Source organism: Jaculus jaculus, chromosome 13 (genome assembly GCF_020740685.1).
Source record: "Jaculus jaculus isolate mJacJac1 chromosome 13, mJacJac1.mat.Y.cur, whole genome shotgun sequence".
Classification (NCBI taxonomy): domain Eukaryota; kingdom Metazoa; phylum Chordata; class Mammalia; order Rodentia; family Dipodidae; genus Jaculus; species Jaculus jaculus.
The window spans coordinates 16,220,923-16,232,168 of NC_059114.1; the positions used below are offsets into that span (position 1 = coordinate 16,220,923).

At 45.6% G+C, this 11,246-nt stretch overlaps 1 pseudogene; it reads right to left on the bottom strand.

The window, feature by feature from the left end:
• Positions 1-1,193: 1,193 nt before the first annotated feature.
• On the bottom strand, positions 1,194-3,098 carry LOC123454043 (annotated as a pseudogene).
• Between the last annotated feature and the right edge of the window lie 8,148 nt (positions 3,099-11,246).

Below are 11,246 nucleotides of genomic sequence, written 5' to 3' on the forward strand. Positions count from 1 at the left end.
GAATTGAAGATGCCAAGATACCATGGGTAGACCAGCATACATTCTTTGAGTTGTTTTCCTCGCCCTAACTGACTCACAGTAGGCAACAAGAAACCCCTGGGCTTTGGGTAGAGAGATAAAGAGGAGCTCATGAGCTGTTGGTTCCCTATCTGAGCTCAGCAGATGCATTCATGTGTGAGGAAAGCGTCAAGACTTCTTAGATAACAATGAACATAAAACTCCAAGGAACATCCTGGAGATGTAGCCAGGGCCTTTGAGGCCACAGGACAGCCCAGCTCCTGGGGACGACCAGTTGAGCCCTGCACAGGATACCTGCTGCAGGAGACCAGTGGATCCTGAGATCTCACCTGAGCTTCCTTCTCCAGACCATGCTGCCTGGAGGGACAGGCATCTCTTTCCAGTTTGAATCTGTATCTCACGGATGAATAGCCCCTTTCAACAGCAACGACATGGGAATCAGAGGCAGCTGGTGTATAGGACGCTGCCACAAACACAGTGCACACCATTCAGTTCTGGCAAACATAATGATATGGCCCACAGGGGACAATAAAAATTGTTTTGATTGATGAGGCTGGAGAGATGGCTCAGAGGTTAAGCAAATCCTGATGGCCTGGGTTCAGTTCTCCAGTGGCCACAAAGCCCTGGGTTAGGTCTTCAGCATTGATGTGGAGGATGGGGCTCAGAAATCTCATTATTTTAATTAGGTCACCTCTGTTGCAAAAAGTAAAAATCAATAAATAAACAAAAATAAAGTTGTCTGACCATATGTAAAGTAGAAAATTCAAAGGCACTTTTTTTTTTTTTTATTTGCTCGTTTAGTTAACTTTTCCTAAAATCTGCTTTCTGGTTTGGCTGGAGTTTTTTGTTTGTTTTTTATTGATTTTTATTGATTTTTTTTTTTTAAGATCTGAAAATGTCTTTATGATTTAGAAAACGGAGTCCAGAAAGGTTAAAAAGCAATACCAGGGGGCACAGATGCAGAACGGGGTGTATGTAGTCATTCAAAGCACTCAAGAATATGGCAATATAGATATCCAAAAAGCATCTCTTAGGTCTTCCAAAGACAATGTCATTCCTAACTAAATTGAGCTTTACAGCATTTCTTAGGAAATAAACAGTTAACATTTAAAAAATCTTGAAAGCTTTTTCCATGATTAATTACATTTAGACAGTTTGCCTCTGATCAAACTCCTTTAGGCATGGATAAAGGTTTTACACAGGTCCACTGTTAAAACAGACAACATGTTGCAAATTAGCTCTTGTATAATGTACTCCAACAATGCTTAGAAAATAAAAATGTTGAGGTGGCTTTGGACTAAGGTTAATATCATCTCCTCTGCTGACAACTTCTTTACAAGTTGGATGCGATAGAGAGGTATGTTCAAATTGCGTTGTATATGATCCTTTAATGTCACGTAGTGGTGGAGATAGATTGACAATGCCCAAGTCACACAGATTCTTCAGAGCCATTAAGTATTTACTGCTCCTCTCCCCCAGCGATCCAGTCATCTGGAGCAGGAAGACAAGGGTGCTAGAATTTTCACTGATGACTGTTGCAGTCGGGTTCGCATTGCTGGTAGAAATCACCCAACCGAGAGCAGCCTGTGGGGAAAAAGGGTTTATTTTGGCTTACAGGCTTGAGGGGAAGCTCCACAATGGCAAGAGAAAACGATGGCATGAGCAGAGGATGGACATCACCCCCTGGCCAGCATAAAGTGGACCATAGCAACAGGAGAGTGTGCCAGACACTGGCAAGGGGAAACTGGCTATAACACCCATAAACCCGCCTCCAACAATACACCGCCTCCAGGAGGCATTAATTCCCAAGTCATCTGGGAACCTAGGTTTAGAACACCTAATCTTATGGGGGACACCCGGAATCAAACCACTACAATGACATTGAATAAGTGTTTTATTCTCGGAAGCCTTATTGGCACATGTCCAGCATCAAAATTTTTCATATGGGCTGAAGAGATGGCTTAGCAGTTAGGCGCTTGCCTGTGAAGCCTAAGGACCCCGGTTCGAGGCTCTATTCCCGAGGACCCACATTAGGCAGATGCACAAGGAGGCGCACGCGTCTGGAGTTCGTTTGCAGTGGCTGGAGGCCCTGGCACGCCCATTCTCTCTCTCTCTCTCCCTGCCTCTTTGTCACTTTGAAATAAGTAAATAAAAACTAAACAAAAAAATATTTTAAAAATTTCATATAATGTGGGCCCTCCATATCATCACGAACAATGCCTTTTCCTGTACTTCCAAATGTCTCAATAGCACACACTTTTTCTTCCTCCATTCTTGTTGCCTGTCCCCCTTTCACAGTGGGCACTGTTTTATCCAGCATGCATTCTGTATGGTCCAGTTGAATGCCCATTCAGATTACGGGTTGGTTTCGCTTGATATGTCTTCCCATCTATTTCTACCTCACAGGATTCTGTAACACCTTCCTTCCTTCCTTCCTTCCTTCCTTCCTTCCTTCCTTCCTTCCTTCCTTCCTTCCTTCCTTCCTTCCTTCCTTCCTTCATCCCTCCCTCCCTCCCTCTCTCCCTCCCTCCCTTCCTTCCTTCCTTTCTTTCAGAGTGACACAGAGAGAAAGAGGCAGAGAGAGAGAGAGAGAGGGAGAGAGAATGGGCGCACCAGGGCTTCCAGCCACTGCAAACAAACTCCAGACGCGTGCGCCCCCTTGTGCATCTGGCTAACGTGGGTCCTGGGGAATCGAGCCTCCAACCGGGGTCCTTAGGCTTCACAGGCAAGCGCTTAACCGCTAAGCCATCTCTCCAGCCCAGGATTCCATAACTTCTTGGATGGTCTCACCAACATCACAGAGACGGACATCAATCCCAGCACACTTCATTCCAGTATCAGTGGCATCTTTTACAGCTTCTAATAATGTATCATATTTGGGATTAAAAGTCATGGTAAAAGCACAGTCAATTATTCTACCACTTATATGCGATCCAAAGTCCATCTTACAGATGTCATCATGCTGTAATACTGCGGTGTCACCGGCATTGGGAGTCTAATGAGCAGCACAATTATTGAGAGAATATCCAGCCCGCATTCAATCTGTTCTCTTTTATCAGTTTGTGTGAACAGTCTTCCAATTTTTTTGTTTGATTTTCGAGGTAGGGTCTCACTCTAGCCCAGGTTGACCTGGAATTCACTATGTATTCTCAGGGTGGCCTCGAACTCGCAGTGATCCTCCTACCTCTGCCTCCCGAGTGCTGGGATTAAAGGCGTGTGCCACCACGCCCGGCACTATTTTGTCTTTTAATGTGTCTATATGTGGATGTGTGTGCCCCATGCTCACACATGGGAGGCCAGAGGAGCACCTCAGATGAACTCTTCTGTCACTCTTCTGTGAGATTTCCTCGAGATGAAGCATTTCATGGAACTTGGGGCTGCCGTTTTTCAGTCAGGCTGCCTGACCAGCAAGCTCCAGTGGTTCTCCCATCTCCGCCCTTCTTAGGACTGGTTTTTCAGCATGGGTGGCCAGGTCTGGCCCTTTGCATGGGCACTGAGGATTGAACTCAGGTCCCCTTCCTTGTGCAGTAAGAACTCTGACACTCTGTTCACCCCCCCCCCCCAAGTCCCGCTGGCTGGTACTGTGCATAGAGCAATGAGGATTCCCACAATGGAATCTTTCAGTGAGGAAAAAAAAAAGCAAACAATTTTGGGCTGGAGAGATGGCTCAGTGGTTAAGGAACGTGCCTGCAAAGCCAAAGGACCTAGGTTCGATTCCCCAGTACCCACGGAAAGCCAGAGGCACGGGGTGGTACGTGCATCTGGAGTTCATTTGCAGTGGCTGGAGGCCCTGGTGCACCCATTCTCTTTCTGTCTTTCTCTGCTTGCAAATAAATAAATAAAATATTTTTTTAAAAGTGTAAACTATCAGGGGATCAAGGTTGGGTTTTTTTTTTTCCTTTGGGGGGATGATTTCAAGGTTAGAGTCTTAACTCTAGCCCAGGCTGGCCTGGAATTAATCTCAGGTTGGCCTCAAACTCACAGCCATCCTCCTTCCTCAGCCTCCTCTAGGATCAGAGGTGTGGGATCGAGATTTTATCATTAACAGATACCTTTGGGGCTATTATTGCATCTGTCTATGCCTTCCAGTCTGTACGTGCCCCAAACCCCTGTAACCCTGTCTAAGGGCCACTGGAAGCTAGAGGAGTCAGAGGGGACACTCTGAGAACAGCCTTCAACCAGCAGCAGATGTGAGTGTGGTGGGGGAGGGGCAAATACTCCCTGAAAGTGCACAAGAAGCAATAAACAAGTTAAAGTTACGTGGGGGGAAAGAAATCAGAGGTCAGGATGTGTGAGGGAGAGTTTTTGATTTTCATTCCATACCTGCTAGACTGCTTGAAAATTTCACTCTGTTCATTCGCACTTAGAAGGGCTTAATATTTCGGATGATGGTGAGAGTATTTTTTTCTGTTTATCATGATGTAGGGAGTGCCGGGGGCGTCACCTACGGGGATCATTGTCAGTTGGTCACCCTTACTATTCACTGCTGCATACTGGGAGGTCTAACCCTTTTGATTTAATATGTTACCCCAAGCAATTGATGGCTTTGAACTTTCATATCTTTATTGAGCTTAACAAGTAGAAACATGGCTCCAGAGCCTGTTTTTTTTTTTTTCTAATATTTTTATCCATTTATTTGAGAGAGAGAGGGAGAGAGAGAGGGAGAGAGAGAGAGAGTGTGTGGATAGTGTGCCAGGGCCTCCAGCTGCTGCAAACTCCAGATGCATGAGCCACTTTGTACATCTAGCTTAAGTGAGTCCCAGGGAATCAAACCTGGGTCCTTTGGCTTTGCAGGCAAGCACCTTAAGCACTAAGCCATCTCTCCAGCCCCATTACCTGTTTTTTTAATGTGGGTTCTGGGGGATGAATTCAGCTTATTAACCAAGCCCTCTCCCCAGTCCTATAAAATACTACTTAAAAAATTATTTATCTATTTTATTTACTTATTTGAGACAGAGACAGGGACAGAGAGGTAGAGAGAGTGAGAATTGGCATGTCAGGGCCTCCAGCCACTGCAAATGAACTCCAGATGCATGCGCTATCATGTGCATCTGGCTTACGTGGGACCTGGAGAATCGAACCTGGGTCCTTAGGCTTCACAGGCATACGCCTTAACCACTAACCAGCTCTCCAGGCCATAAGATGTTAATTTTAAAACACAATGGCATAGGGGGGCAGCACATCTGTAAACTCAACACTCAGGAGGCAGAGGTAGGAAGGAGGATGGCTGTGAATTTGAGGCCAGCCTGGGACTACAGAGTGAGTTCCAGGTTAGTCTGGGCTACAGTGAGACCCTACTTAGAAAAAGAAAAAATAAATAAAAATGCGAATAAAAATGTAAAAAAAAAATCCCATAATCAGAGCCAGTAGCTATGGACTCTGATGTGCTGGGGCAATCTAGCCTACAAGGGGATTAATCTTGATGTCACCTTAATTGGATTGACAGCTGCCTATAGATTAGTAAGGCTCACCTCTGGGTGTGTCTGGGAGAACATTTTCAGGTATTCAGAGGGGATTAACTAAGCGAGGAGGACCTGACTTGAACGTGGGTGGCTAGGGGCCTATATGTAATATGAGGAGGAGTGTGGGTGCTCTTTCTCTCCACTCCTGGCCGCCGTGATGTCAGTGTCTCACCATGGCGGGTGGAAATCTGAGACCCTGATCTAACATAAAATCTTCCCTCATTTAAGTCGTTTCTCTTGGTTATGCGTCATATGGACGAAAAACTAACACAGAAAATTGGTACCAGAAACATAGCTTTGTTTGTGTGACTAAACCTGACCAGGTCGTTCTTTGGCCTTTGGACTTGGTATTCAGGAGGAATTGGGAAGAATTTAAATGGAGGTGAGTGAGAAATCCTGGCATGCTGTGAGTAGAGCTTAATGAATGACTGTGGTGGGAACTTAGAAGGACAGAATGCTGATGGAGATATTGAACAGTATTGATGTGTAATGAACACAGTTATCTCTCATCTGAAATTTCCACTGTAGGAACTTCTCTGCTATCAAGTTCAGCTCATTAAATTTTTTTATTTTTATTTTAGTTTTTGGAGGTTGTGTCTCACTTTAGCCCAGGCTGACCTGGAATTCACTATGTAGTTTCAGGTTGGCCTTGAACTCATGGTGATCCTTCTAACTCTGCCTCCCGAGTACTGGGATTAAAGGCGTGTGCTACCATGCCCAGCCAGTTCAATTTTTAAAAAATATTTTGTTTTGATTTAATTATGAGAGAGAGAGAGAGAGACTGGGCACACCAGGGCCTCTCGCCACTGCAAATGAACTCCAGACACATGTGCCACCTTGTGCATCTGGCTTTACGTGGGTACTGGGGAATCTAAACTGGGTGCTTTGGTTTTGAAGGCAAGTGCCTTAATTGCTAAGCCATCTTTCAGCCCTATTTATTTATTTTTTGGTTTTCTGAGGTAGGGTCTCTAGCTCAGACTGACCTAGAATTCACTATGTAGTCTCAGGGTGGCCTTGAACTCATGGCGATCTTCCCAAGTGTTGGGATTAAAGTCACGTACCACCATGCCTGGCCTCATCCCTAAAAAATTTTTTGAAGAAGTTTTATTATGTTAGTTTAGTCATGAACTAGAGAGTCATTTTATGCTTTATAGGAGTTTATAGTAGCGGCTAAGAACATGGAGCGTGGGGCTGGAGAGATAGTTCCATGGTTAAAGGTGCTTGATTGCAAAGTCCGATGGCCCAGGTTCGATTCCCTAGCACCCACGAAAGACCAGATGTACAAAGTGGCACATGCATCTGGAATTCATTTTCAGTGGCAGGAGGCCCTGGCGTGTCCATCCTAACTCTGTTCTCTTCTCTATTTCTCTCTCTGCTTGAAAACAAATAAAACTAAACATACTAAAAACAAACAAACAATTTACTGTTCATCAAAGGACATAGAGCTAACACCCTAGAGCGTCTTTCTCTATTGATCCCACTAGAGGGCACCCTAGAACCAAAGGAGGCCTTGGGAAAGGCAGCCCCAAGTGTGGGGGTTTATTTGGGTCCCTATCTTGAAAATTTTTCAGTAGGGGTTCATTTTCATTTCTCAACCATCTCAATACATGCTAAAGGTACAGGTGACCATGTTTGGGGACAGAATTTTCAGCCAATACCTTGATTTAGTACCACAATGCCTTTAAAATTCACCATGTTCAAGTCTGTTGGATAACAATGTAAAAATGAGGGGCAAGATGATGGTGAAATCTTTGATTTGATTATCTTCCATTTTCTTTGCATATGTGTTCATATGTGTGAGACTACTCATGTGCGTGCGGGTGCACACGTACAGGTGCGTGCAGGAGTGTAGAAAACTTTGCTCTCCACTTTGTTTTGCCAGACAGGATGATCTCTCACTAAACCCAGAGTTCATATATCTGGCTGGATTAGTTAGCTAGCAAGCCCTATGGGTTCCCTGTCTCTGCCTTCCTAGGGCTAGGATCATAGGTGTAATCACCCACCACACCTGGGTGCTGGGGGTCTGAACTCAGGTCTTCATGCTTGCACGCTGAGTACTTTACCCACTGAGCCATCTATTTGGCCCTTCTTCTTCCATTCATTCATTCATTCACTCACCAAATAACCATGGAACCTTTGGTGGGCCATGTCCCCAGAGAGTATCCAGGAACCAGAAATTTAACATGATGCACATGGATCCTGCCCTCATAGAACTTCTAGAATGCCGAGGAAGCCGGGCATGGTGGCACACGCCTTTAATCCCAGCACTGGGGAGGCAGAGGTAGGAGGATCACCGTGAGTTCGAGACCACCCTGAGACTCCATAGTGAATTCCAGGTCAGCCTGGGCTAGAGTGAGACCCTACCTCGAAAAAAATAAAATAAAATAAAATGCCGAGGAAAACAGGCATGAAATGATAATTACAGGGCTAGAGAGGTGGCTTAACAGTTAAGGCGCTTGCCTGCAAAGCTTAAGGACCCAGGATTGATTCTCCAGGTCCCACGTGAGCCAGATGCACATGGTGGCGCATGGCATCTGGAGTAAGTTTGCAGTGGCTAGAGGCCCATTCTCACTCTCTCTGTCTCTAATAAATAAATTTAAAAAATGATAATTACACAAACTGTCTGTCATTACCATTGTAATTAAACTTTTATTTATTTATTTTAGAGAGAGAGATAAAGAGGCAGATAGAGAGAGAGAGAATGGGCATGCTCTAACCACTGCAAACAAACCAAAGATGCATGTGCCACCTTGTGCATCTGACTTTACATGGGTACTGGGAAATGGAACCTAGGTCCTTTGGCTTTGCCAGCAAGTGCCTTAACTGATAAGCCATCTCTCCAGCCATGATTAGACTTTTGAAAAAAAATTATTTATTTATTTGACAGATAAAGAGGGAATGACAGAGAGAGAGAGACAGAGAGTGGGCGCGCCAGGGCCTCCAGCCACTGCAAACAGTGTGCCCCCTTGAACATCTGGCTAACGTGGGTCCTGGGGAATCGAACCTGGGTCCTTTGGCTTTGTAGGCAAATACCTTAACCGCTAAGCCACTCCTCCAGCCTCCGTGATTAGACTTTTAAGTGTCATAACAAGGCCATGTGAGCATGTCTTCTTGAGGAGTTGGCATGTCAGAGAAGGCTTCTCTGAAGAAAAGTGTGTCAGTTGGACTTTCATCCCTGGACTTTGATACCTAACAAAAAAAGACTCTTTAAAGGAGGCATGATTTATTTTGACTCATGGTTTCAGGAGGTTTGTCCCACAGCCCTGGTCTGTTCCTTCTGGACTTGGAGTGTTGTAGAACATCATGGCGGTGGGAATGCGTGGCAGGAGCCATTCGCTCATGGCCACCAGGAAGTAGAGAGACGGGGGTGGGGGCTGGCTGGGGCCAGATATTTCCCCAAAGGACCTACATACAGTGACCTATTTCATCCTGTGAGGCCCTACCTCCTAAAGTTTCCAGAACCTCCCACAACAGTGCCACCCACTGGTGACCAAGCCTTTAACAACGAGCCTATGGGGGACATTTCATAGTCAAACCATAACAAAACAGGTACTTAATATTAGGCAGCTCACTTTTTTTTTTTTGAGGTAGGGTCTCACTCTAGCCTAGGCTGACCTGGAATTCACTATGGATTCTCAGGGTGGCCTCGAACTCATGGCGATCCTCTTACCTCTGCCGCCCAAGTGCTGGGATTAAAGGCGTGCGTCACCACGCCCAGCTCATTTTCTTTTTTCTTTTGGTTTTTGAAGGTAGGGTTTCACTAAGCAGGTACTTAGTATTAGACAGAAGTGACATTTCATCTAATGTAGGGGAAATGGACATTGCGTGACGGGGTACATGGCAGAAAGAACTTTTCACTCACTAGACAAATATGTACAGAGTGTCTCCCATGGGCTGAGCCTACTTTAGGGGTTCAATACACCAGTGGGGGAACAAAATGGCCAACCTCTGCCATCCCAGGGGGACAGCACAGACCCTAAGCAAGTAAATGATAAAGGAGAGAATGTAAAGAAGTGGTTGGATCAATAAGAAAATTGTAAGTAGTGTTAAGTGCTATGGAGAAAATAGAACAGGGTGACATGTAGCAAGTGACTTGGGTTGGGGCGTCACCTAACGTAGGTATTAGGGTTAGCCCTCCCTGAGACACCGAGACGCAGGGCGTGAGGAAAAAAACAGAGGATGGTCCCCTCTCCTGACCTCTGATAAATGAATCTCGGTGGGAACCCGTCTGTCTACAGCAAAGGGAATTCCTTTTCTCTGTGGCTTCACCAGCAGTGCGTGGTGTCTCCTGAGTAGCATTTACGAATCTGGCTGTGTTCCTCAGAACAAGACTCAAAAATGTCTGGATTTATTCTGGGAATCTCCCCAGGCTCCAATATTCAACATCTTGGAGGAGTATTTTTTTTTTTTTAAGGGCTTGTAGTAACCTATGGCTATAGACTCTATTTTGCATTTTTTTTTTTTTTTTTAGTGGGGGCGGGTAATCAGTGTCCCTAAACTGTTTCTTATATTTAGAAGGCAGCCCAGATCTAGGGTTACGTATCAAGATACATGCTGTTTCGCTGAGCGCAGCTGTCCCGCTGAAGGCCAGAGGCAATTTGCTGATCCAGGAGCTGAGGCCAGCGATTTTTTTTAATGTCTGCATCTGTTTCTGCCCATAACCTGTGTGGGCAAAGAGGGGGCCAACCTCAAGAGCAGTAGACATATGTATCTGAGCATTGCACAGAGCAGTGACACAGGGACATTGGCTTCCCAAACTGTCCCTCCCTCACATACGGCTGGCGCTCTCTCCTGCGCGGTAGCGAGTTGTGCGGGACTAGGTGCGTCACTGTCACGTTGTCTTCTAATTGCGCACGCGCCTCTTTTCCCATGAGACTGTGAGCAACCCTTCCAGGGTCTCTCTCTTTCTTTTTTAAAGATTTATTTATTTATTTATTTATTTATTTATTTATTTATTTATTTATTTATTTTTATTTATGTGAGAGCGACAGATACAGATAGAGGGAGAGAGAGAGAATGGGCGCGCCAGGGCCTCCAGCCTCTGCAAACGAACTCCAGACGCGTGCGCCCCCTTGTGCATCTGGCTAATGTGGGACCTGGGGAACCCAGCCTCGAACCGGGGTCCTTAGGCTTCACAGGCAAGCGTTTAACCGCTAAGCCATCTCTCCAGCCCAAGATTTATTTTTATTCATTGATTGATTAGAAACAAAGAGAGGAGAGAGAGAGAGAGAGAGAGAGAGAATGGGCATGCTTGGGCCTATAGCCACTGCCAACGAACTTCAGACACATGTCCTATCATGTGCATCTGGTTTATGTGGGACCTGGAGAATTGAACCTGGGTGCTTAGGCTCCACAGGCAAGTGCCTTTATCACTAAGCCATCTCTCCAGGCCCCCCTCCCCCGCCTCTTTCTTTTTGAGGTAGGATCTTGCTCTAGCCCAAGCTGACCTGGAATTCACTATGTAGTCTCAGGGTGGCCTTGAACTCAGGGCGATCCTCCTGCCTCTGCCTCCCGAGGGTTGGGATTAAAGGCCTGCGCCACCACTCCCTGCCTCCAGGGTCTCTTTTAATCATCTCAGAGTTTTCAAAGTCCAGCCTTCTTTCTGCGCCTGAGCAGATTCTCCATGGATACTGGTCAGATGAGAAAACAGACAAGAGTGACCACTCAATGGAGAAACCGGAAAGCTATCAGATTACTTTAGTCTGGTATTGGAAAGCATTGTTAGAAGCAGAAGGCTTAATGTGGACAGTGGCTTTTTTTTTTTTT